The following is a 27,807-nucleotide window of genomic DNA, read 5'->3' as shown; positions in this document are numbered from 1 at the left end:
TGTTCTGGGAATGACCCCCTCCCCTTGTTTAGGGCCCATGTACTTGAACCCCAGGTGGTAATAGCTTGGTGCTCAGTGGTTAGACACCTGAGCTCCGATTCGACCAGTGGTTTGAGTCAAATAGCCAATCAGGTAATTGTACTTTCCCTATAAAAGCAGTGTAAAGTTCTTGCTCAGGGCCTTTTCAGCATTGCCGGCTGCTAGTACGTGGAGGCCCGAGTCTAGACTCGTAAATAAAACGACCCCTGCTCTTTACCTTAGACTGTGGCCTCTGGGAGTCTTTTTGGGGTTCTAGGAATTCGGGTACAACAGCAGAGGTGGAGGCATGGCTCAATGGGTAGAGCCCCCACTAAGCAAGCCCAGCAAGAACATATAGGAGACCCTGTGTAGGGAGGGAGTGCAGGGGGAAATGGAAAATAAGCATTAGCCAAGACATGTGAATATGAGAGCATGCCTGTCTTCCCCAGTGACACTGAGATATAAAGACCTTTGTACACTACTGGAGGAAATATAATCATGTGCCCAATTATGAAAAACATCCTAAAAAATAAAACCCACAGTTCTTCAAAAAGAATTATACATACCAAGACATATCAATGTATGTGAATTAATGCACCTTCTATCTGGCAAATATCATGTAACCCTTTTATTAATTACAATAAAAAATTAAAAAAATAAAAAAATAAAAAAAGATGGGGAAATTAAAAAAAATAATAATACAATTGCCTCAAGACCCAGAAATTCCATTCCTAAATTTATACTATCCCAAAGGAAAAGAAAATGTACATCTCCACAGAAACTTGTAAAATGTTAATAGTAGCATTCTTGGTAATAGTCAAAAGGTGAGTAGATACTGTATTATATTTATACCCTGGGATATTATTCAGCCATAAAAAGGAATGGAGTACTACAATTTGGATGAACCTCAGAAACATGCTGAGTAAAAGCCAGATGCCGGTGACTCATACCTGTGATCCTAGCTACACAGGAGGCTGAGATCTAAGGATCATGGTTCAAGGCCAGACCAGGCAGAAACGTCCCTAAGACTCTTCTCTCCAAAAAAATGGCACTAGCCTTGAGCACAAAGAGACTTAGGTACAGTGCTCAGGCCCTGAGTTTAATCCCCAGGATTGCCCCCCCCCCAAAAAAAATGCTGAGTGAAATAAAACCAAAAATTTTAAAGATTACTACTTTAATATATATCCTAGAGACAGCATATAGATTAGAAGTTATTGAGGGTGGTAGGGAGAGAAGAAATGATTACTTAAGGCATATGGGTGTTTGTTCAGGGTGCTGTAAAGTTTTGAAACTAGGGAGAAAAGGTGCTTACACAACATTCTAGATGGTTATAGTGTTTCTATTCATAGATTTATCTAGTTTCAAAATTCTTTAATGAATTTGCCTTTACTAAGCCTTTCAAACACTTTCAACTTAGTTTTCATAGAAAAAAATCTATAATCTTTTTACGCATATATGTTTTCAATTTTTTATTAAGTTGCAAAGAAAATACTGCTTATAAAAATAGTGAAGCAAAACTTATAAGTAGTTACCTCAGTGAGCAGGGGTGGAACTACCCAGTAGTTGTCAAAAATAGGCTTTGGGCCATATTAGTCATTCAGGAAGGCAACAGAACATTTTAGACCTGGAATTAAGAAAGTAACAGTTATTTTCTCCATGAATAATTAAAGTTGAAGTCAAAGAGAAAAAAAGAAAAAGTAACTGTAAGCCAGGCGCTGGTAACTCACAACTATAATCCAAGATTCTAAGGAGGCTAAGATTTGGGGATCACGGCTCAAAGACAGCCTGGATAGGAAAGTTCAAGAGATTCAATTCTAATCAACCACCAGAAAATCAGTGGCTCAAAGTGGTAGACACTAGCCTTGAGCTGAAGAGCTTAGGGACAGCACCTAGGCTCAAAGTTCAGCCCCCCCAACCAAAACAAAACAAACAAAAAACATAAGCTGTAGCTGTGTATCAATAGCTCACATCTACAATCTTAGCTATGCAGGAAGCTAATATCTAGAGGATAGTGGCTTGAAGCTAGCTCAGACAGAAAAATCCACACAACTCCTCCAATATAAAGGCTACATGTAGGCATGACTCAAGTAGTACAGGAATAGCTGAGTAAGCAAGCCAAGAAAATGTAAGGCCTGGTATCAGAAAAAGGGTAATCAGGGCTGGGAGTGTGGCCTAACAATAGAGTGCTTATCTAGCATGCATGAAGCCCTGGGTTCAATTCCTGGATACCACATACACAGAAAAAGCTGGTAATAGTGCTGTGACTCAGTGGCAGACACCTACCCTTGAGCAAAAGTGCTCAATGACAATGCCTAGGCCCTGAGTTCAAGCCCCAGGACTGGCCAAAAAAAAAAGAAAAGAAAAAAGAAAAAGGGGAAACACACACACATACATGTGCACGCTAGCACTCTGCCACTTGAGCCACAGCACCACTTTCAGCCTTTTCTATGTATGTGGTACTGAGGAATTGAACCTGGGTCTTCGTACATGCTAGGCAAGCACTCTTACCACTAGACCAAACTCCCACCCCACCAAGTAACTTTTTTTTTGCCAGTCCTGGGCTTGAGCTCAGGGCCTGAGCCCTGTCCTTGGACTTTCTCAAGGCTAGAGCTCTACCACTTGAGCCTCAGCACCACCTCTGGCTTTTTTCTATGTATGTGGTACCGAGGAATCGAACCAGGGTCTTCGTGCATGCTAGGCAAGCACTTTAACCACTAGGCCAAACTCCTGGCCCACTTTTTTTTTTTTTTTGCCAGTCCTGGGCTTGAGCTCAGGGCTTGAGCACTGTCCTTGGACTTTCTCAAGGCTAGAGCTCTACCACTTGAACCTTAGCACCACTTCCAGCTTTTTTCTATGTATGTGGTACCAAGGAATCCAACCCGGGTCTTCGTGCATGCTAGGCAGGCACTTTAACCACTAGGCCAAACTCCCAGCCCCCCCAAGTAACTTTTATAACTAGAAAAATAGCCAAATGCAGTAACTCAAGGCTGTGTTCCTGTTACCAAATCAATGACTAGTGAGGCTGCAAATAAGAAGTCTCCAAGAGGGGTTCTCTGTCAGTCCTGGAATACCAAGTTCTTGATGTTGTCATATTGGGGAAAAAAAAAAAAGAACTTGAGGTTATATTGAAGTATATAGATCAAGAAAGTTTATTCATAAAGATAGTATTTGAAAAAGCAATCCCCTCTTTGTCTCTCTGTATCTGTCTCTCTGTCTCTCTGTCTCTATCTCTGTGGCTGTCTCTCTCTCCCTCTCTTTGCCAGTCCTGGGCAACCGGGGTCCTGGCCCAAGGACAGTGCTCAGGCCTGGAGCTCAAGCTCTGGACTGAAAAAACAAAAGCAAACAACAACAAAACAAAACTAACATAGAAAAGGGCTGGAGATGTGGCTCAAATTATAGAGTGCTTGCTTAAAGCTCTGGACTGGCAAAAACAAAAAAAACTAAACTAGCATAGAAATAGACTGGAGATGTGGTTCAAATTGAGAGTGCCTGCTTAGCAAGCAGAATGATCTAAATTGAATCCCTGGTTTGAAATAGAGAATGAGAACAACAATTAAGAATTGCCAGGCACTGGCAACCTCATGCCTGTAATCCTAGCTAGTGAAGGCTGAGATATGAGAATCACAGTTCTAAACTAGCCAGATGCAAAGTACCTGAGACTCTTGTCTCCAATTAACTATCAAAAAGCCAGAAGTGGATTTGTGGCTCAAGTGGTAGCACACAAGCCCTGAGGAAGAAAGCTCAGGGAGAGTGTCCAGGCCTTCAATTCAAGCATCAAGACTGGCACACACAAAAAAATACTTTTTGAGAACTCTTTCAAGGAGCAGAGGTGTGGGCCTATAGTCCCAAAACTCAGGAATCTGAGGTAGGAGTTTGCTGTAAGCTCAGGAATTGGAGACCAGCCTACATAGTGAGATCTTGTCTTTTTTTTTCTTTTTTTTTTTTTTAACCAATCCTGGGCTTGAGCTCAGGGCCTAAGCACTGTCCTTGGACTTTCTCGAGGCTAGAGCTCTACCACTTGAGCCTCAGCACCACTTCTAGCTTTTTTTTTTCTATGTATGTGGTACCGAGGAATTGAACCCGGGTCTTCATGCATGCTAGGCAAGCACTCTACCACTAGGCCAAACTCCCGGCCCGAGATCTTGTCTTAATGAAAGTAAAGAACTGATCAAAAACAATATATGGCTAGTCGTACTTGGTTGAAGACTATAGTCCTAGCTATTCAAAAGGCTAATATATTGGAGGATCAAGGTTCAAAGCCAGTTTGCACAGGAAACAGCATGACTCTTATCTCCAATGAATTATCAAAGACATTGGAAACAAAACCTAACTATGACTTTAGTGGTAGAGCTCTAGCCTTGAGCAGAAAAAGCTAAGGAAGAGTTCCCAGGCCCTGAGTTTAAGCCCCAAGATTGGGGGGAAAATGTGATATGGTCTGATGGCATGACTCAAGAAGTAATCACCTACTTTGCAAGTTAATTGGGAATGTACTGTCACAGACTTCCACCCTGGGTGGGTGCTCTAGGTCTCAGCTTCTTGAGTAGCTCAGATTACAGGCATGAGCAAATTGGCACCTGGCTTGCCATTTTTCTTTTCTTTTTTTTTTTTGATCTTGGGGCTTGAACTTTGCCTGGGCCATTTCTCTGAGCTCTTCAACTCAAGACTACCACCATACCCTTGAGCCATGGCTTGCCATTTTTATTCTCCTTAAGTACAGTAATAAGATGTCAGGATTAGCTGTCTAATTCTGTTTTTGTTTTTTGTAAAAATACTTAAACTGCCTGACCACTTGCCTGTGGCATTTTCTTGGTGATCAGGACCACCTGCGTATGGTGCTTTCCTTTAAAAGCTCAGCCCAAACTGGGTGCAATGGCTCAAAGCCAGCCCAGGCTCATTATCTCCAACTAACCTCTAAAAAATGGGACTTGGAGCTTGGCTCAAGGGTAGGATGGTAGCCATGAGCTGAAGAGCTCAGGGAGAGTGCCCAGGACCAGGGGTAGGGCAGTAGCCTTGAACTGAAGAGCTCAAGGACAGTGTCCAGGTCAAGTTCAAACCCCATGACCCCCCCAAAAAAGAAAAAACCCACGGAAGATTGGGGCTACTATCAGCTGGAAGGTGGAGAGTAGCTGCTGAGCTGTAATTTAAACTAACTTCCAGCTCCATTCACTGAGTGCTAGTGACTATTGCTGGGGGGTTCAGGGACCCTAAAATGGTTGGGATATAACAAATACCGCTCATCTAACTCTATAGATCAATGATCTGTCTCTTCCATTGATCTTCCTAGAATACCCCCCAAATTGTAATGAAATAATTTAAAATATCCATGAAAGAAGTATGAACAAAATTCTTGCTCTGAATTTGATTTATTTGTTTTGTTTTTTTCTTGGTCATGGGGATTGAACTCTGGGACTGAGCTCTTCCGCTCAAGGCTACTACCCTACCCCTGGGCCTGGGTGTTGTCCCTGAGCTCTTCAGCTCAAGGCTACCACCCTACCTCTTGAATCAGGGTGCCACTTCAGGTTTTCTAGTGGTTAACTGGAGATAAGAGTCTCCTGGTTTTTAGTGCCTGGGCTGGCTTTGAACCCAGATCCTTATATCTCAGCCTCCTGAGTAGCTAAGATAACAGGTCAGCCACTGCACCCGGCTTGAATTTAATTTTAAAAAGTGTCATTCAGGGGCCAGGAGTTTGGTCTAGTGTTAGAGTGCTTGCCTAGCATGCACAAAGACCCGGGTCAATTCCTCAGTACCACAGACATAGAAAAAAGCTGGAAGTGGTGCTGAGGCTCAAGTGGTAGAGCTCTAGCCTTGAGAAAGCCCAAGGACAGTGCTCAGGCCCTGATCTCAAGCCCAGGACTGGCAAAAAAAAGTGTCACTCAAGCAAATTCTCTCAATTGAGGTAAATTCCTGATCCTTTTAATAAGGAACCTCTGAAGCTTCGGGAAATGGAACTTGCAAAGCCTGGTTTCAATGTGACTTCAGAAAGTACTGAAACTTTATAAGGTCAATATCAGTTCCCTGAATAAACTATAATGAAAGCAACAAGGGGAACCTAGAGTAGTAGCTGAGTGCTTCCAGTTTCCACATTTCTTTCTGTGCATATAAGAAATTAAATCATGTCCTCTCATATGCACCTGTTCTATGTGGCATCTGATCTCCCATACAGAGAAAGGGAAGGAGACAGACCTAGGTGAATAGGGATGCTGCTTTAATTTTTTTTTTGGCAGTCCTGATGCTTGAACTCAGGTCCTGGGCACTGTCCTTGGACATTTTTTTGCTCAAGGCTAGAATCCTGCCACTTGAGCCACAGCATCACTTCTGGCTTTTTTCATGTTTGTGGTACCAAGGAATTGAACGCAGGACTTCATGCATGCTAGGCAAGCACTCAACCACTAGACCAAACTCCCAGTCCTTTAATTTTATACTCTGTCTGTTTTACTGTGTTGTGCTATGCAGCTGAACTATGCTAATGCTATTATTCTAGAATATATTCTAAAGAAAATTAAATAAAGGCAGGTGTAGGCAGCTCACTTCTGTAATCCTTTCTACTCAGGAGGTTGAGATGTGAGGATCACAGTTCAAAGCTAGAAGTGGAGCTGTGCTCAAGTGGTAGAGCACTAGCCTTGAGTAAAATAATAGCTCTGGAAGGACCTGATTTCAAGTTTCAGATCAAGTACATACATACACACAAACACACACACACACACACACACACATGCACACACACGCACACACACACACACGAGCTGAGTTCTGATGGCTTATACACATAATCCTAACTACTGAAGAGGCCAAGATCATGGTTTGGAGCCAGCCCAGGAAAGACAAGTTTGTGAGACTCATCTCTAGTGAACTGGTAAAAAGCCAATAGTGTATCAAAAACATATGACTTTACAGTGTCAGAAATGAAGACACACGAAAGATATAGGAAGGGCTGAGAGTGTGGCCTACTGATAGAGTGGTTGCCTAGCATGCACAAAGGCCCGGGTTCGATTTCTCAGTACCACACAGAAAAAGCTGGAAGTGGTACGGTGGCTCAAGTGGAAGAGATTTAGCCTTGAGAAAGCCCAAGGACAGTATCCAGGCCCTGAGTTCAAGCCCCAGGGCTGGCAAAAAGAAAAAAAAGATATAGGAAATTTGGTCATAGCATTTAATTTCTGTACAGAAGGGTGGTCTGCCACTCTCCCCAGAGCTAGGCAAGCATGCTAGGTTGGATGGTCTACTCAGTTTATCCTAATCCAAGTGGTGACATTTTTCCATCCTCTTTATTACTAAGTAATCAGGGTTACTATTTTTTTTCCCATAATTGGCTGCCAGGGTGTCTCCACCTGTTTTGACCGGGGATGAGACAATAATAGACACCAGCCCATGGAATTGAGGTTTAGGGCACCATGAGGACTGAAATCTTCCTCCAGCTTCAGGTGTCCTGGGTTCATTTTACAAAACATTTGTTGAGAAAGGTACAGGGTTGTATGTACAGAAAAAGTGAGGTCATAGTAACTTTGAAGTCACAAGCATCAATCATGTGATATACTCAAGTGATAAACAACCTTTGTTATCTGAAGCAGCAGGTGCAAGCAGCAGATGACATACATTTTTGTCTCTCCCTAAATTCTCAGAAAGTTTGGTGTAGAATTAGCATACACCTAGGATAGCAATCTGAGTTCCTTCAAGTCTGGACTGACTCTCAGCATTCTGAGAGTTCAGGAAAGATTTGTTCCATCCTCCTAATCCTTTCAAGTCTCACAGCTGTGGTTTGGGGGAATCTCACACCAGGGTGATGGGGTGATCCAAGGAAGAAGTTAACAAAGCACTTTGTCAATGAAAGGTCCCTACTCAAGTAGGGCTGTCAGTTTGGAGGCAAAGGTGCATATTTTTCTCAGCACAGTTGTCTGGGAACAGGTCTGCTGATAGTCATACTTGGAGGTTGATGAAGTCAGTAAAAAGTTCCCACTTAAGCAAGGGTCTATTCTTTAACTCTATTGGTAAGGACTCATAGCCTTGACATGGTTGGCTGGTTATAAAAAACAATCTTAAGACAAGAAGCCAATAATTTCAGGAAATGTTAGTACCGGAAATATCAGTGTAGAATGGTGACTTGTTACAAGATGGAGACATTTTTCATTTAAAAATTTTATTGTTGTTATAAAGGTGATGTACAGATGGGGCCACAGTTATGTAAGTCAGGTAGAGAATAATTTCTTTTCTTTTTTTCATAGGTCATGGGGCTTGAACTCTGGGCCTGGGTGCTGTTCCTGAGCTCTTCAGCTCAAGGCTACCACCCTATCCCTGAGTCACACCCCCACTTCCTGTTTCCTAGTGATTAATTGGAGAGAAGAGTCTCAACATTTTTTAGTGCCTAGGCTTGCTTTGAACCAAGATCCTCAGATCTCAGCCTCCTGAGTAGCTAGGATTACAAGCATAACTCACTGCACCCAGAAATAATGGTCTTTTTAGTGTTTTTTATTAGCTTAGGTTAATTCTGCAAGAGTGGTTTCATTGTTGCATTTCCACACATGTTTACAATATATTTCAAACCCTCATACCCCTTTTATCATTCTCCCCTCCTTTCTTCCCTTCCAAAACAATTTCAGGGGCCAGGAGTTTGGCCTAGTGGTTAAAGTGCTTGCCTAGCATGCATGAAGACCCAGGTTCAATTCCTCGGTACCACATACGTAGAAAAAAGCCGGAAGTGGTGCTGAGGCTCAAGTGGTAGAGCTCTAGCTTTGAGAAAATCCAAGGACAGTGCTCAGGCCCTGAGCTCAAGCCCAGGACTGGCAAAAAAAACAAACAAATAAACAATTTCAACAGGTTTAATGATTGAAGGCATGGCCGAGTATTTGCTCAGCTCAGAAATTATAAAAGCTACAGACATTATGATTCTCATTTCCTAGGCAAGGAGCAGGAATGTTTTTCCTTTTCTATTTCCTCTTATTTTAACCTTTTGCTAAAATCTTTATTTAATAGGGTCATGCCAGGCACCAATAGCTCATGTGTGTAATCCTAGATACTCAGGAGGCTGAGATCTAAGGATCACAATTCAAAGCCAGACCAGGCAGGAAAGTTAATGAGATTCTTATTTCCAATTAACTACCTGAATAAACAAACAAACAAACAGAAATGAAGCTATGAATAAAGTTCAAGCCACAGATTGGCACCTCACCACCACACACATGCATGTGTACCCGCAAGCACACATATGCAGGCACACAGATACACGTACACACACAAGTAGTTATAACATGTCTTTCTCAAAGGATTGTTGTGCAGATTGTAATAAATTAAATATAAAGTATTTGGACCTGACTAATTTAAGGGATAACTACTAATATCTATTAAGACCCCAAAATAAGTTCATGAATATAATGTTTAAGATTGTTTCTAGATTGTGGTTACAATAGCTCTATAAAATACACTCATCATCATTGCATTGTACATTAAATTAAAAAAACTACTGTGAATTATGGTTATTTTAGTTTCACAAAGTATATTTCTATTTTATTCCTTTTCTTACTCACAATCTCATCAGAAATGAGTATTATTATTTTAAATATAGTTTGATTTATTTGAGAAGGCCAAAGAGAACGTTAAATGTGCTTTCTCTCACACTTTCCAAAACCCTTATTATGAGCAAGGAAGATGTACTTGTTATTAATTTATTTCCTTTTTTCAAATCCTTTGTCTACTTAACTACTGGGGTTGAAACTTATCTTGAACAGACTATCCTTTCATCTGTCTAATTCCGTCATCTGATGAGTTGGTTCTAATAAGGACAGATTCAAAGATGCTAATTGTTTGCTCTACAAAGGTCTCTCCATTTTCCTCATTATCCAGGGTTTTCTCATTATTTAGAGCTGTTCACAATGCTTTCTATGCTACTGTATCTACAGCATTTTGTCTGGTGCCTTTAAAGACAGGCTAAGAAAAAACTATTTGAACACTGAAAAGAAAGAGCTATCACTACCTTTTCTTAGGAAGATAATATCTATTGAAATACACAGAATAATTATTGCTCTTGAAGTTCCATGTAGATGAACTAGGAGTGATATGCAAATTAACCATCAGAGACCTCCTAACCCAGGGCTTAAGCTATCAGTTTGCCCAAGTGGATGAGGCTCAGAAAATACACTCACAAAAACCAAATTCCCAGATTCTAATATTGATAAAGGATGCCTAAAAGTTCTTCTTGTAATGGTCATGCTCTGAGAATCAAGGAAAGGAGTCAAGATGTTAGTCTGAGTACATGGGAAACATTGAAAAGTCTTTAGGACAACTGTTAATGATGAGTCTCTTCTTACCTGAGAACCCGGATGCCTCTTTGGCTTTTCCTTCTGAGTACACGGCTGAAGGTGTCAGAAACAGTCTGTGGTTCTGACGGGGCCACTGACAGCAATTCCAATCATCTTCATCCTAAGAGAAAACACTATTGGAAAAGGAATGGGCAATTAAGAAGAATGAAATTTTGGTACCATTGCTTACTTGTTTGTCTATTGATACTTAAACAAGTACCATTCCACCTCTTATTAATAATAGTTTGTGTTTGGAAAGCTTCATTCAATTATTTTTTGTGGATGGATTAGAAAGAATTATAATTTCTTCTATCTTTAATACTATTATCTAATTTGATAGCCATTCAGAACACATTCCAATCCACGAATAAATATTCTCTTTGATGAGAAAGTTCTTATCTGCTGACAAGCAAAATCAAATATTAGCAGGCTAGCAGTCTAGTCCTAGAAAGCACTGGGAAGCTTGAAGTTCAGCTTTATTGGTCAGAAACACTAAACCATCAAAGCAAAAAGAATCTATAAAAGTAGAAACAGTTATTTACTTAGAACAAATAAATTCTTCTAAATAAAATGGAAAATGCACATAATATTATTTCATCACATAAACCATTATCAAAATGTGAAAACATCACAGGTTAATTGACTTATATGGTGTTTGGAAATCCCTGATTGCCTCCAGAGAGGATTTTATGCTAGCTAAAATAATTTCATTACTCAACTGTTAGTAATAGTTGAATGACAGTTCATAATAAACAAACTAAATTACAATCATCAATAGCATTTATTAAATAGCAGTAAATAGTAATCAATATAACCATTGGAAAAATTATCTACAAGCAAGAAGGAATTGGGCAAATGCATACATTTTAAATAACTTTATGCAGAAATACCATGATAGGATACATTTTGGAGAATGTAGTTTACCTCAAATATGTTTTCCACTCAAAATCTATTAGTTCAAAGGTCACATTTGCCAGCAAAGTTCAATGTATCAGAAAATACAAACCCCAATTCTCTGCTGGCAATATTTATTAAAAGTCTAGTGTAGGAGGCCAGGAGTTTGGGTTAGTGGTAGAGTGCTTGCCTAGCATGCACGAAGATCTGAGGTTCAATTCCTCGGTACAACATATATAGAAAAATGCTGGAAATGATGTTGTGGCTCAAGCAGTAGAGCTCTAGCCCTGAGAAAGCCCAAGGACAGTGCTCAGGCCCTGAGTTAAAGGCCAAGGACTGGCAAAAGAAAAAGTCTAGTGTAGGAAGTGGAATGGTGGTTCAAGTAGTAGAACACTGAGTGAAAAGTCCATTTAAGCTTGGCTTACACCTGTAACCTTAGCTACTTGGGAGGCTACAATCTGAGGATCTCCCATCAAAGCCAGTACAGGCCAAAAAATACTTAAGAGGGCTGGGAGTTTGGCCTTGTGGTGGAGTGCTTGCTTAGCATGCACAAAGACCCGGGTTCAATTCCTCAGTACCACATATATAGAAAAAAGCCGGAATCGGTGCTGTGGCTCAAGTGGTGGAGCTCTAGCCTTGAGAAAGTCCAAGGACAGTGCTCAGGCTCTGAGTTCAAGACCCAGGACTGGCACCAAAAAAAAAGAATAAAATGTTTTAAAAAATACATAAGATTTTTACCTACAATCAACTAGTAAAAAGCTAGAGTGGCGATAAGACTTAAGTGGTATAGTGCTAGCCTTCAGCGAAAAAAAAGCCAAGCAAGAATGTGAAGCCCCGAGTTCAATCCCCAATATCAACACACACACACACACACACACACACACACACACACACCTATTGTTAGCAGGTGCTGGTGGCTCACACCTGTAATCCTAGCTACTCAGGAGGCCAAGATCTGAGGACTGCAGTTAAAATCGAGACCAGGTAGAAAAGCCTGTGAGACTCTTTAATTAACCAGCAGAAAACCAGTAGTGCTGTGGTTCAAAGTGGTAGAGCACTAGCCTTGAACAAGGGCTTAGGAACAGCACCTAGACCTGGAGGTCAAACCACAGGACTGAAAAAGAAAATTATAAGATTAACCTGATTATACAGAAAAGGTAAATAACAGGGATTTCACCTAGATCAAAAAGTTGATGAAGATTTGCTTATGAAAGGCAGACTTTCAAAGCAAGTGTACTTTGCATAATTGGGGAATATTATAGATAGTAGGAGGCCTTTAATTACTTTTTATGGAAACATAAACTAGTGCAACCACTATGGAAAAAAAAACCTAAATTCACTTCTGTTTCTTTTCTTTCTTTTTTTTGCCAGTCCTGGGACTCGAACTCAGGGCCTGAGTCCTTGGGCTTTTTTCCCCAAAGACAGTGTTCTGCCACTTGAGCCACAGCACCACTTCCAGCTTTTTTATGTGGTACCAAGGAATAGAACCTGGGTCTTCGTGCATGCTAGGCAGGCACTCTACCACTAAGCCAAACTCTTGGCCCCTAAATTCACTTCTGGATATATTCTCAAAGGATTCTTAGTCAGCATACAGTAGAGATGCCTGCCTTCAGTTTATTTTAATTTTTAATTATTATTATTATTTATTTATTTTTGCCACTCCTGGGGCTTGGACTCAGCTTGAGCACTGGCCTTGGGCTTTCTCAAGGTTAATGCTCTATGTGCAGCCTGTGGTCTACTTGGAATCTATAGAGATTACATTTCAAGAGAGATATCCTGTTGGTTTTGACTGGATATCCATATAAACTTTTTTTTTTTTTTTGCCAGTCCTGGGCGTAAGCTCAGGGCCTGAGGACTGTCCTTGGATTTTTTTCTCTCAAGGATAGAACTCTACCACTTGAGCCTCAGCACCACTTCTGGCTTTTTCTAAGTACCTGGTACCAAGGAATCGAACCCGGGTCTTCGTGCATGCTAGGCAAGCACTCTACCACTAGGCCAAACTCCCGGCCCTCCATATAAACTTTTTAAAGAAAAAGAAAAGGTTAGTGCTCTACCACTTGAGCCTAGCACCACTTCTGGCTTTTCCTGTGTATGTGATACTGAGGAATAGAATCTAGGTCTTTATGCATGCTAGGCAAGCACTCTACCATTAGGCATGCTCCCCAGCCCCTGCAGTCAGTTTAATGTAACACTCTTCACAATAGACCAAGCAATCCTAGAAGCCTCTCAACCAACAAGTGAATTACAAATGGCACAGATATACAATTGGAATTTTATTCATTCATAAAACAATAATAAAATTATATCATTTGAAGGAAAATGGATAGAACTGAAGATCCTTATGTAAGACAGACTGAGAAAGACACATAACAAGTTTTCTCATCTAGCCTTTTGTTTTTGTTTTTGTTATTTGGTGTGAACTCAGAGCCTGGGCACTGTTCTTGAGACTCTTTGTGTTCAAGGCTAATGCTCTACCACTTGAGCCACAGTGCCACTTCCAGTCTTCTAGTGATTAATTGGAGATGAGAGTCTCACCGGGCTGGCTTTGAACTGAGCTCTTCAGATCTCAGCCTCTTGAGTAGCTAGGATTACAGGTGTGAGCCATTGGTGATTGGCTTAGATTTTTTTTTTTTAAGGCATGAAGGTAGAAGAGGAACTATTTGGGAAGAAAAAGGGAATCAACATGAAAGGGAAGGGGGAATACAAGATATAAATATCATCAAAGTATACTGTATACATGTAAAAAGTATCATAATGAAATCCATTATTGTATGCAATTAAGGTTTGTATACATATATATAATTAATATGTGAATATATAATTAATATGTATATATGTTAACATATATATATATATATTTTTTTTTTTTTACAGTCCTGGGCTTGAGCTCAGGGCCTGAGCACTGTCCTTGAGCTTTCTCAAGACTAGAACTCTACCACTTGAGCCTCAGCACCAGTTCCAGCTTTTTCCTATGTATGTGGTGCCGAGGAATCGAACCTGGGTCTTGTACCACTAGGCCAAGCTCCCGGCCTGCTAAAATATTTTAAAGGAAGCCCTGGAGGTGATTCTTAGTATAGAATCTGCTCCTCAGGGGCTGGGAATGTGGCCTAGTGGTAGAACACTTGCATAACACACATGAAGCCCTACATTTAATTCCTCAGTACCACATAAACAGAAAAAGCAGTAAGTAGGGCTGGGAGTTTGGCCTAGTGATAGAGTGCTTGCCTAGTGTGCACGAATACCCAGGTTTGATTCCTCAGTACCACATACTTAGAAAAACGTCAGAAGTGGTGCTGAGGCTCAAGTGGTAGAGCTCTAGCCTTGAGAAAGTCCAAGGACAGTGCTAAGGCCCTGAGTTCAAGGCCCAGGACTGGCAAAAAAAGAAAAAAGAAAAAGCAGTAAGTGGTATGTAACTCAAGTAGTAGAGTACCAGCCTTGAGCAAAAGAAGCTCAGGGACAAGCTCTACTACTGGCAAAAAAAAAAAAAAAAAAGGAATCTGCTCCTCAAGTTGGTACTTTTTAACACCAGCCACAGGTCAGACCAGGACCACTTAAAAAAGCTACATATATGTTAGTCCTAGTCTCTAGACAGAAGAAAATCAGTTACTATAATGAATATTTATTGAGTACTTATTAGGAACCATGAACTCAGAGGTTTATGGAAATTCTCTAATTTAAACTAATCATAACCCTATGAAGTGATTTCAGTCATTCTCATTAAGATGAGTCATCTTGTAGGAAACAATTTTTTTTCAGTGCTGAAAATTGAGCCTAGGGCCTTGTACCTGCTAAGCAGGTGTTGTACAGTTGAGCTATCATCTTAGACAAAGAAACAAAATGTAAATGTGTCCATCTTCTTCACCACTAATTGGGTAGGACATGGTGACAGCTTGGTTCAAAGGACTAGGATTCTAATGTGTCTTCCTTTGGAGGCACTGATTCGACTCTTTCACAAACAGTTAACTTCAAGTGGAAATCCTATAACTTGGAAGATATGGATACATAAGTAAATTCTAGCTGCCCATCTTCTTCTGGAAACGTTCTTTTCTTGTGGACAAACTATAGCAGAGAAAGTGTTACTTGATTGGCTTTGTTTGTTGATTTGACACAGGGGACAGGTGCAGGTTACCTGCTTAATTGTATCCTGTATGCCTCACTAGAAAAGTCCTTTATTTATGGGACACAGTGCCTCTTAATCTGTCCTTAAAGAGGTTGGATTCTCATTTGGCCCCTCAATTACTCCTTTTACCCTCTAAATTAACACACTGACATGTCTCCTAACTTCTCACTGGAGGCAATGGGTCATTGCTAGAATGTCTGGACTCTGGATTATTATCATCTCAGTTGCCCTGATTTAAATGATAGTGCCAGGGTGGTAGTTCAGTATTAGATACTGCATCTGCCCCTAAGGAAAGGTACCATTTACTGATTGCTGTTCATCAGCATCCCGAATGCTGCTCAAACAGCATCCCAAATGTGCTTCTCTATCCCTTTCTCTCTCTCTCTCTCTCTCTCTCTCTCTCTCTCTCTCCCTCTCTCTCTCTCTCTCTCCATATATATATATATATATATATATATATATATATATATATATATATATATATATATATATATATTTGGTCCTGGGATTGAACTCGGGGCTACCATTTCGAGCCATAGATCCACTTCTGGCCTTTGAATAGTTAATTGGAAATAAGAGACTCAGAGGAGTTTTCTGCCTGGGCTGGCTTCAAACCACAATCCTCAAATCTCAGCCTCCTGTGTATCTAGGTTCTCCAGTGTGAGCCACCAGGGCCCAGCCCCAAAGTGGTTCTTTTCATCAGAAGAGCAACAGTGGGAAAGAAGCACGGATAAGTTCTTCCAGGTGCAATGTAATTCAATAACTATGTTTTCGGCAGTTTTGGAGTTTAAACTCAGGGCCTTGTGTTTGCTAGACAGACACTGTTTCTCTTGGTTTATATCTCTAGCCCCAAAGGCAAGAATTCTCTGAATTCCTGTACAGAGTAACCTAAATCCTCAGAGACTTGTTCAGTTTCTTCTGACTTTGTCCATGATCCACTCCCATTTCAACCCCAGCATTGTAAAAGGAACACCAAGTGCTGCTTCCCTGCAGAGGAGGCACCAAGATTTAGGAAAAGGGTATTAGAGGAGGCATGTTGTTCTCAGGCAGAATTGGAGAATAAGAGAATATGATGGGAGTACAATTGGGGATATACCCTCTTTTAGGACTCCAGCAAGGTTATATTACCTCCTTTGAAAATCAAATGAGAGCTCAAAAGGGGATTCTCAGCCGGACATGGTGGCTTACAAATATACTTTCAGCTACTCAAGAGGCTGAAAGCAAGAGGATCATGGTTCAAGGCCAGCCCAGGTAAAACCTAATAAGAAAGCTGAGTACAGAGGCATACTTGTTTCAGCTCTTCAAGAAGTGTAAGAGGACTACAATGCAGGCCAGCCTAGACAACAAATGAGACTATATTAGAAAAATAATGAAATGAGGGGCTGGGAATTTGGCCTAGTGGTAGAGTGCTTACCTAGCATGCACGAAGGTCCAGGTTCAATTCCTCAGTACCACATATATAGAAAAAAGCTGGAAGTGGTGCTGAAGCTCAAGTGGTAGAGCTCTAGCCTTGAGAAAGTCCAAGGACAGTGCTCAGGCCCTAAGCTCAAGCTCAGGACTGGAAAAAGAAAAAGAAAAAGAAAAAGAATGAAATGAAAGACTAGTTTTTGCCGGGTGTGGTGGCTCATGCCCGTAATCTTTTTTTTTTCTTTTCTTTTTTTTGGTGGGTCTTGGGGCTTGAACTTGGCCTGGGCACTGTCTCTGAGCTCTTCAGCTCTAGGCTACTGTCCTACCCCTGGACCTGGGCATTGTCCCTGAGTTCTTCAGCTCAAGGCTACCACCCTACACTTGAGCCAAGCCCCACTTTCCAGTTTTCTAGAGGTTAATTGAAGATAAGAATTTCAGGTCCTTTTGTGCCCAGGCTGGCTTTGAACCTTGATCTTCAGATCTCAGTCTCCTGAATAGCTAGGATTACTGGTGAGGCACTTGCCCCTGGCTCACACCTGTAATCTTAACTATTTACAGATCTAATCATATGGAATTCCTGATTATTACCCTTCCCTTCTCCTGAAAAAAAAACAAGTTGGAGGGTGGTACTATAAGTTAAACTTTTATTTGGGGAACAAATGTCTCAATTCACACTGAGTTCAAGTAGATTTACAAAAGTAGGTTTGTGTCTTTATCTTGAGAGAATTTGTAGATAGTTGCTTCCAGAGATTGAGAATGTATCCCAAGGAGGTATCTATCAGGATTGGTTAAAAACCTCCCATGGTCTGTAAACAGGACAAAACCAAGGTCAAGAAGGTATTAGAGGGGACTAACATATTCCTCGCGGAGGAAGCCTTTGCTCAGGGTGCAAGGGAAATCCTGGAAGCAAACAAAGGGAGTCTAGCATCCCAGTGTCCCATTCTTGTTTATATCTGGGGAGTAACCTGCCTGGCTCTGCTGAATCCAGCACCCTAGGGTCCATACTTCAACCTGGCAGCAACTCCCCTGGGTGTGGAACCTTCTTTGGCTCTTCTGTAGTCCCCGGGTGATGTCCCTAGAATAGTGTTCCCCTTAGTCTCAGAAGATCTCAAATCTTCCTTTAAAAGCCCATCTCTACCAGGTGAAGTCAGACCAAAGCTCCTTTTAAGAATCCATGTCTCTCAAAAATCCTAGGTTTGCCAGGTGCCAGTGGCTCACACCTGTGATCCTAGCTACTCAGGAGGCTGAGAGCTGAGTATCCTGGGTCAAAGCCAGCCCAGGCACAAAAGTCTGTGTGACTCTTATCTTCAATTAACCTCCAGAAAACCAGACATGGCACTGTGGTTTAAGTGGTAGAAAACCCCATGACCGACCAAAAGAAGAAGAAGGAGGAGGAGGAGGAGGAGAAGAAGAAGAGGAGGAGGAGGAGGAGAAGAAGAAGAGGAGGAGGAGGAGGAAGAGGAGGAGGAGGAGGAGGAAGAGGAAGAAGAAGAAGAAAAAAAAAGGAATGGTAGAACAGGTTGTGAGAATGTGGCTTTGTGGTACATGCATGAAGCCTTGGGTTCTATTCCTCAGTACCATATATACAGAAAAGGCTACAAGTAATGTTATGTCCTAAGTGGTAGAGTGCTAGCCTTGAGCACAGAGAGGATCAGAGATAGTGTCCAGTCCTTGAATTCAAGCACCAGGATTGGCAAAAAAAGAAAAAGAAAAAATGAATGGTGGGAACAAAGAACTCAAATGTTCAGTCCAGGCACTATCCTGCAGGGAAATGTCTGATTGTTACATTGCAGAATAATCAATTTCTTCTACAACTAGAGAAACAGTAGCAAAATAGACAGTAGATGATACAGGACAGCATTGACTCAGATATAGGAGAAAGCATGAAGAAGTTTAAAACAGTCAAAATCTGTCAGAAAAAAATGTAACAAGAGCTGTAGGGATTAGATGCCGGTAATTTTCAGTGTTCCTGCACCATTTCACAGAGATTGATGTGGAGGATAAGCAGGCAAATGCCTTGACTCATGGCCCTGTTATAGGAGTGCTGGAGACCAACGAAGAGCCTTAACTGTAGTCATCCTTGAGAAAAGACCAAGGACAGTGCTCAGCCATTGAACGCAAGTCCAGGACTGGCAAAAAAAAAAAAAAGAAAGAAAGAAAATGTATCCAGAGATGTTATTGCTCCTGGTTTCTTTGTGTCATTATTTCCTTTCTACTGGAAGGCCCAGTGCCAACAAGAAATGCATTTTCACCTTTGAATCCTCAATATGGAAACAAGATCCAGAAGACAGAAAGAACACAACATGGCTAAAGCTGTTATTGCTTAAAAAAAGAAAAAGACAGTAGTCGCTCATCTTGTCCAGAGAAAGAAATATGTTTAGCCATTTCTGTGATTTAGATCATGCTTTTATTTTTGTCAGACATGATTATGGAAAGGTCTAGTACAACAGGATAATACCAAATTGTGCATAGTGGGTCAGCTCCTAGCTGTGTTATATATAGGCCATACAATATGCATATGCTATGGCTATGGTTACATGTCAGTGTTTGTCAGAGTCCATCTAACATGTGGCCTAGATGTGACAGCCAAATTTTCAGGGCTACTTTCCCCTTTTTATAACATATTAAGACTATATATAGTAGCCAGGCATGGTGGCTCACGCCTGTAATATTAGCTATTCAGGAGGCTAAGATCTGAGGATCTCGGTTCAAAGCCAGACTGGGCACTAAAGTCCATGAGCCTCTTATCTCCAATTAAACTCTAGAAAACTGGAAGTGGCACTGTGGTTCAAGGGGTAGGGCAGTAGCCTTGAGCTAAAGAGCTCAGTGACAATGCACAGGCCCAGAGTTCAAGCCCTATGACTAACAGAAAAAAGAAAAGAAAAAAAGAAAAAAAAATAATGTGTATGGTATGAACATATTGTGTGCTAAAAATAAAAAAGCTGGCAATGCCACTTCATTTACTGACAGGAGAAAGCAAGTGAATGTTGAGAGGTAATTTGTTAGAAAATGTTAAGTACTGTGGAAAAAAGTTGAGCAGCCTAGAAGAGATCAGGAATGTGGGGGAAGATGACTCATAATGTTAAATTATGAGTTTTTCTTTTTATATTTCCAAAACTGGTCTCAAACATGAGATCCTTTTGCTTCTGCATCCACAAGAATTGGGATTACAAGTATGCATTACTACTCCTGGCTAATTTTAATTTTCACATAGAATGTTTATATTATACTAAGATTTTTGAAAAAGGAACTTACGATTGAATTGAATTTAGACTATGAAAGGCCTTTATTGGCCAGTGAAATGCTTTGCCTTGCTGACTCAATAGACATTGAAAATGATACAAATGTAGCTCCAGTTTCTCAATCTTTCTATTATTCTCTACTGAAAAGGAACACTTTCTAGAGAGCAGCAAGTACAGAGTCTCCAGGGAGAGCTGTTCCAAACACAGCTTGTTACTGGAGAAGGAAACAGTTTGTGAAGATAGTTTCATTCCCAGGAACAAACAATGATAAGCTGAATATTGAGATTAATGATTATAATCAAATGAAATAGTGGTACTTAGATGTAATTTCAACACTCAGGAGGCTGAGGCAGGAGCATCACAAGTTAAGTCCAGCCTGGGAAATAGTAAGACCCTCTCACAAGCAAACACATGCCTTAAATCTAGAATAATGTGAAAAAAATAAATGTTACTATGAAGGCTGTTTAAAACAGAGTTGCAACAAAAATAGAAACAGAATTCTATGACTCTTAGAAGGCTGAGGCAGGAGGATCACAAATTTGAGGCCACCTTTTACTATATGAGGAAACACTCATCTCAAAAATAAAAAAACAAGGAAAAATATAACTTAATCATAAAGTTATTGATACATTTTTATAGTTTGAAATATTTAACCAAATTCCATGAAAGCCACTTTATCACTATAGTTCTGATTCGATCATGAATCATTATGTTTGAAATGGATACAATTACTTTAGTACTGTATATGTTAGGGCCAGGAGTTTGGCCTAGTGGTAGAATGTTTGCTTAGCATGCACGAAAGCCTGGGTTCAATTTCTCAGTTCCACATACATAGAAAAAGCCAGAAGTGGTGCTGAGGCTCAAGTGATAGAGTTCTAGCCTTGAGAAAGACCAAGGACAGTGGTCAGGCCCTGAGCTCAAGCCTGGGACTGGCAACAACAAAAACTATATGTGTTATACATATTAAAATATAATAAAAATGTGAGATCAATATACAAATTATCACTGACCCAGGAATGATGGATGAGACATGTCTACAATTGTAGCACTGGGAAAGCTGAAGCAAAAGGATGGTGTGAGGTCAGACCAGTTTACATATTGAAACTCTATCTCAAAAAGAAAAGGGGGAGGGGGAGAGGAAAGAAAAGAATGAAGGAAGGAAGGAAAGAAGAAAGACAAAATAAAAGGTAAAAGAGGCTGGGAATGTGGTTTAGTGGTAGAGTGCTTGCCTAACATGCATAAAGCCCTGGGTTTGATTCATTAGTACTGCATAAACAGAAAAAGCCAGAAGTGGCACTGTGGTTCAACTGGTAGAATGCTAGCCTTGAGAAAGCTCAAGGACAGAGCCTAGGCCCTGAGTTCAAGCCCCAGGATTGGTGATAATAATAATAATGATAATAATGATAATAATAATAATAATGATAATAGGGGCCGGGAGTTTGGCCTAGTGGTAGAGTGCTTGCCTAGCATGCACGAAGACCTGGGTTCGATTCCTCGGTACCACATACATAGAAAAAAGCCGGAAGTGGTGCTGAGGCTCAAGTGGTAGAGCTCTAGCCTTGAGAAAGTCCAAGGACAGTACTCAAGCCCTGAGTTCAAGGCTAGGACTGGCAAAAAAAAAATAGTGAAAGGAAGTTTTAAAAAGGCTGTCTAGTAAATAGTTTGACCATATTCTTGTTTAACTCATTTTTCTTCCTCTAATTACAGAATAAATACATCATATGGCATAAGAAAGTGGTGAGAGCTGGGTGCAGGGGCTGAGATCTGAAGATTGTGTTTCAAAGCCAGCCCAAGAACTAAAGTCTATGAGACTCATCTCCAACTAACCACCAGAAGTGGCGCTGTCGCTCAAGGGGTAGGGTGGTAGCCTTGAACTGAAGAGCTCAAGGACAATGCCCAGGTCCAGAGTCCAAGTCCCATGACTGACAATTTAAAAAAAAAAAAAAAGTGGTGAGGAGACTGTCTTATTTTCAGTAATAATTGAAATTACATCAGGCATAGCACACACCTATAAACATAGGAAGGCAAAGACAGGAAGACTTCAATCTCTGAACCACCCCCTACATATTTAAGAGATAGCAGGAACAAATTTTCAAACAGGTAACTTCTCCAACTCATAGAAATAACTGGGACTCCCAAGGTCATCTTACTGCTTGGTGATTGTTGATTTGGTTGGTGTCTATGCTGCCTTCTCCTGGACCACTGAACCTTTTCTTTGTAGCCCTCTGGAAGCTCACAGGGATCATCTGGAGACTTCTTTGTCTCCACTATGTTTGGGAAGCTCACAAAGATCTTCCAACATTCCTGGAGTTCAGTCTATTATGCCAGAAAAATAACACTCCTCTAGGGGGCACTGTGGGCAGATGTCTTGACCAAACTATCAAGGTACTTGGGCTCAAGTTAAAATTCTCTTGCCTAGCCAGGTGTGGTGGCTCACCCCTGTAATCTGAGCTACTCAGGAGGCTGAGATCTGAGGATTGAGGTTCAAAGCCAGTCTGGGCACTAAAGTCCATGAGACTCTTATCTTTAACCACTAGAAAACTGGAAGTGGTACTGTGGTTCCAGGGGTAGGGTGGTAGCCTTAAGCTGAAGAGCTCAGGAACAGTGCCCAGGCCCAGAGTTCAAGCCCCACCCCCCTCACACAAAAAAAATTTGCCTACCTATACAATGAGTCCAAAGCTCAGAGAAGTTAAAACAACAGTAACAACAACAAACTTGATCTAGCCTGTCTCACACCTGCAATCCAAGCCCTTGGGAGGCTGAGGCAGGAGGATTGTAAATTCAAGGCCAGTTGGGTTACATAGCATTGCTAAAATGCAAATGAAACAAAAATGTGGTCAAGATAATAAACTAATCAATAACAGAGTTAGGATTCAGCCTCAAAACAAGTTCTCTTCCATCTGTGGGGCTACCTTCCCAGTCATTCATTTAACTGAAGCCAGCAACTTTTGTTAGGCTTGTCTAACAGTGATGGTACAATGAAAGAACCATCCATTAAGTTCATCAAATATAAAATCCCCCAAAAAGCAGGGGCACTTTAGAAGTATTCTGTGAGAGAAGAGATCATCTTCGGTAGGAAAAAAAAAAAAGAGGAAAGAGTATCTATGAGGTGTTGGTGTTTCCATCCCCTTTGGGGTTTCTCTGCCTGTGAGCTATTGGCCCTTCATTAAAACAAAGCAACATTCCCCTCCCCCAGCAAGGAATCTCTTAGGAAAGAGACAGAATCGTCTAGAGTTCTAGTGAGGTGTAAAAGCAATTCTGAGGGAAAGAGCCTTGGAAGTATTGGTAATGTCACCAGGGGAATGTATAATAGGGTAATGAGGAGTTATCTCTGATAGGAGAGGGCTATCCCCAATAGGAAAGGGTAAACCCAATGTAACTTCCCAATTACCCTCCCTATCAAGGCTCTTCCATTCCCTGATGAAAAGAATTTCAAAATGATTATTGACAGGACCCACAAGATAAAGGACCAGCAAAGATTTATTAATAAAGGAGAGCAAAACATGGAAGAAAGGGAAAGCATGCCCTGGTGTCCAGAGAGGAGAGCCAAAAGGCTCATATGAGCAGTCTTCATCCCAGGAGTTTATGCCATCTAAGCTGGGAAAAGGGTATATTTAATTTTCCCTAGATAAATGGTCACCTTGAAAAGTTCCATTATTTCACTAAGTTCCTGTTTTCATGTACCATCCAAATAAGAAAACCCCACTGTGGCTTTATAATGAAAGAATCTTGTAACACGACTGCTTCCTGGTAATCTGGAATCTTTCTTTCTGGTTGGAAATAGTAACTCAATTAACATCTAAGATAAAGAGATACATAGGAGGTAGAGACAGGAGAAAAAGGATCTGATTTCAAAAACAAGCTGAGTATGACGGTTCATAGCTGTGGTCTCAGCTATTTGGGAAAGAGGATGATTTTGATTCAAGACAAATCAAAAATAAAGTTAGCACAATACTCTATCTGAAAAACCTAAAAGCAAAAGAACTAGGATCATGGCTCAAGTGGTAAAGCACGTTCTATGCAAAGCTCAGTTCAGTTACTCATAGAAAAACAAACAAATAAGAGGTGTAGTGGAATGTATAAATGCACTTTCTGCAAAGATGTTTTCTGACTCCCTGTTACCTAATTCTATCTAGTCTCAGTGACAGCAGTGGAGGATAATTAAAAATAAATTTCTGGGGCCAGGAGTGTGGCCTAGTGGTAGAGTACTTGCCTAGAGCATGCACAAAGCCCTGGGTTTGATTGCTTGGTATCACATACACAGAAAAAGCTGAAAGTGGTGCTGTGGCTCAAGTGGTAGAGAGCTAGCCTTGAGAAAGCTCAAGAACAGTACCCAGGCCCTGAGTTCAAGACCCAGGACTGGCAAAAATAAAATACATTTCTAGAGCACATACACACATCCTTTATCTACTACTCTCACCTTTCAAGTTCTCTTCATACTTTTAGAAGACATTATGCTATACCACTATCTTTTTGGTGTGTATATGTACTGAACTAGTATGTATATGGACTAGAACTCAGAGCCAGGGCACTGGCTCTCAGATTTTTCACTCAGGGCTGATGCTCCACCACTTGAGCTGAGGCTCTACTTCCAGCTTTTTGGCAGTTAATCAGAGATGAGTCTTGAGGATTTTCCTGCCAGGGCTGAATTTGAACCACAACCCTCAGATTTTAGGCTCCTACATAGCTCGAGTTACAGGTGTGAATCACTGGCTCTCCAGTCTGTAATGTTTTTATTCTTCACATACAAGTGGGTAAGGAAAAAGATGGAAGAAAATTCCTTGAGGACAAATCGATAGGACTGGAATTCTAACTTGATTAGATTTTGAGGAAGAGAAAAAGAATAGGAAATAACTGAAACAGAAGCCTGAGGGTGGAGATGGTGATTTGAGTTTCTTGCTTCCTCTAAGCTGAGTCTACATTCCCCAAAGAAACTCTGGTGCTAATTTTGTTTCCCAAGCTGACTTTTCTTCAGGGATGGCATTATATTTCTTAGGATAAATTAGCAAATTGTGCTCTGCTGACTTAATCATTACCTTGGTGAAACAATAAAGTCAAATTCTTGAACTTGCAAATCAGAAATTTTAATCAGCTCCTTTAAAAATCCCCAGTATGGATCTGTTCCATGATCAGTGTCACTCATAGAGCAGTCATGAAAATAGATATTTTCCATAGTTAATATTCTGTACAGAAGTCCACAATAAGGTAAACTAAGATTATCAGAAAGATAATAAGATTATCTTTGTAGAAGTAACAGGAATACCATAAATAGATTACTTACTGAGGTAGACCAGTTAGGCACGCCAAGAGCTCTAGCTATAAAGAAAGCCTTAAGCACAAAAAAACCCAGGGAGGCTGGGCGTGGTTGCTCATGCCAGTAATCCTAGCTACTCAAAAGGCTGAGATCTGAGGATCAAGGTTCAAAGCCAGCCTGGGCACAAAAGGACCTGAGACTCTTATCTCCAACTAACCTCTAGAAAAAGGGAAGTGGGACTTGGTTCAAGGGTAGGGTGGTAGCCTTGAGCTGAAGAGTCCAGGGACAGCACCCCAGCCCAGAGGTAGGGTGGTAGCCTTGAGCAGAAGAGCTCAGGGACAATGCCCAGGCTGAGTTCAAGCCCCATGACCTACCAAAAAAAAAAAATCTCGGGACAGTGCCCAGGCCCTGAGTTCCTGAGTTCAAGCTCCACAACTGTATTAAGGTTATGGAAGTTTTTTTTTTAAATTTTTTTCTCAATCCAGACAAATACCAAAAGATTCTGGGGCCAAATTTGTAGGGCTTATATCCTTTATTCTATTCTATTCTATTTATTTTTTCAGTCCTAGAGCTTGAATTCAGGGCCTGGGCACTGTCCTTGGACACTTTTTGCTCAAGGCTAGTGCTCTGCCTCTTTAGCAACAGTGCCATTTCTAGCTTTTTGTATGTGGTACCAAGGAATCGAACCCAGGACTTCTTGCATGCTAGGCAAGCACTCTACCACTAGGCTATGCTATTTTTATTTTATCATTTTCTGTCAGTCCTGGGGCTTGAGCCACAGCACCACTTTCGGCTTTTTCTGTGTAAGGAGTACCAAGGAATCAAATCCAGGGCTTCATACATGCTAGGAAAGCTTCTGGCCCATATCCATTATTCTAGAAAGAACCATTGTTGTGGAATATTTTGTCACAGTGAGAAACCCACACATACACACCATCAAAGGGGGAAATGAGGAAAGAAGGGGAGGGGGAAGAAACAATGAAAAGGAAAAAAGCAAGCAAGCTCTGGGCATGGTTGTGCATACAGGTAATTCCAGCAATTAGGAGGCAGAGGCATGAGGATTAATAATATGTTCACAGACTAGTCTGGACTACATAATAGTCTCAAAGCACAAACAAGCCGAGTATGATGGTGCCTGCCTGTGATCCCAGGTACTAGGGAAGCAGAGGCAGGAGACAAATCCATTAAAAAAAAAAAGTAAAAGTAGAGGGGTTGGGAGTTTTGCCTAATGGTAGAGTATTTGCCTTTCTTGCATGAAGATCTGGTTTCAATTCTTTGGTACCACATATACAGAAGAAAAAAAAATCAGAAATAGTGCTGTGGCTCAAGTGGTAGAGCCCTAGCTTGAGGAAGCCCAAGGACCATACTCAGTCCCTGAGTTCAAGCCCCAGGACTGGCAAATAAATAAAAGAGATGTGTCCCAAAATTAAAATAAAAACAAGAGAGCTGGGGTGTGGTTCAAGTGGTAGAACACTTTGCCTATATATCTAAGACCCTAGGCTCAGACCTCATAGTGCCCAAAGCAGAGTGATTGAAGGAAAGACAGAGGGAAAGACAAAGAGGAAAAAAAGAACAGGAAGCTTAAAGAGATTGAAAGGCACCTGTTTAAAGTTGGAGCTCAGATATAAGCTCTAATGTTTGGCCCAAGAATCATTTGGTATTTATCTGTATTGAAAAACTTCCATAACCATAATACATTTGTGGGACTTGAACTCAGGGTCTGGGCCTTGTCTCTGAGCTTTTGTGCTCAAGGGTAATGCTCTACAACTTTTAGCCACAGGGCTACTTCTAGTTTTCTGGTGGTTAACTGGAAATAAAGGTCTTATAGACTTTCCTGCCCCTGCTGGCTTCAAAGGGCAATGCTCAGCTCTCACTCTCCTGAATAGTTAAGATTACAGGGGAGAGCCATCAAAGCCTGGCTTTGGCAATGTTTTTGAATGTGAATACATGACTATTCAAATTTTAATTACCCTAATTCATCCCTTGTGAATATCTGTGCAGAAAAATACTCAGATTCAATCAAGGGGAGGGGCCGGGAGTTTGGCCTACTGGTAGAGTGCTTGCCTAGCATGCACGAAGACCCAGGTTCAATTCCTCGGTATCACATACATAGAAAAAAAAGCCGGAAGTGGTGCTGAGGCTCAAGTGGTAGAGCTCTAGCCTTGAGAAAGTCTAAGAACAGTGCTCAGACCCTGATCTTAAGCCCAGGACTGGCAAAAAAATATCAATCAAGGGGAACTAGAAATCGCTGTACAATCAGGATATGAAGACCATTTGAGTAAATTCTATATTGTAACCTGGGGATAGAAAAAAAGTGCAAAATTCAGGATCGACCTTTCTTTCTTTCTCTCTTTCTTTCTTTCTGTCATGGGGCTTGAACTCTGGGCCTGGGCACTGTCACTGAGCTCTTCTGCTCAAGGTTATTACCCTACCCCAGGAGCCGATCCTCACTTCTCATTTTCTAGTGATTAATTGCTGGTAAGAGTCTCTCGTTCTTTAGTGCCCGGGCTAGTTTTAAATCTCGATCCTCAGATCTCAGCCTCCTAAGTAGCTAGGATTACAGGTGTGAGCCACTGCACCTGGCTG

The 27,807-nt window shown here is 41.1% G+C and overlaps 1 protein-coding gene across 1 annotated transcript in view; it reads right to left on the bottom strand.

Moving 5' to 3' along the window:
- Ppt1 (palmitoyl-protein thioesterase 1) overlaps nucleotides 1–27,807 on the bottom strand; it is a 60,730-nt gene that overhangs the window by 30,623 nt on the left and 2,300 nt on the right. The window contains exons 2-3 of the mRNA XM_090335165.1: nucleotides 10,314–10,438; nucleotides 1,551–1,642 (exon numbers count right to left, since the gene is read on the bottom strand). The gene's annotated coding sequence lies outside the window, so the exon portion shown is untranslated. The remainder of the gene's footprint in view (nucleotides 1–1,550; nucleotides 1,643–10,313; nucleotides 10,439–27,807) is intronic.

Source organism: Megascapheus bottae, chromosome 6 (assembly GCF_031878675.1).
Source record: "Megascapheus bottae isolate mThoBot1 chromosome 6, mThoBot2.hap1, whole genome shotgun sequence".
NCBI lineage: Eukaryota > Metazoa > Chordata > Mammalia > Rodentia > Geomyidae > Megascapheus > Megascapheus bottae.
The sequence above is the reverse complement of the archived record's forward strand: the minus strand, read 5'-3'. Positions and strand labels throughout refer to the sequence as shown.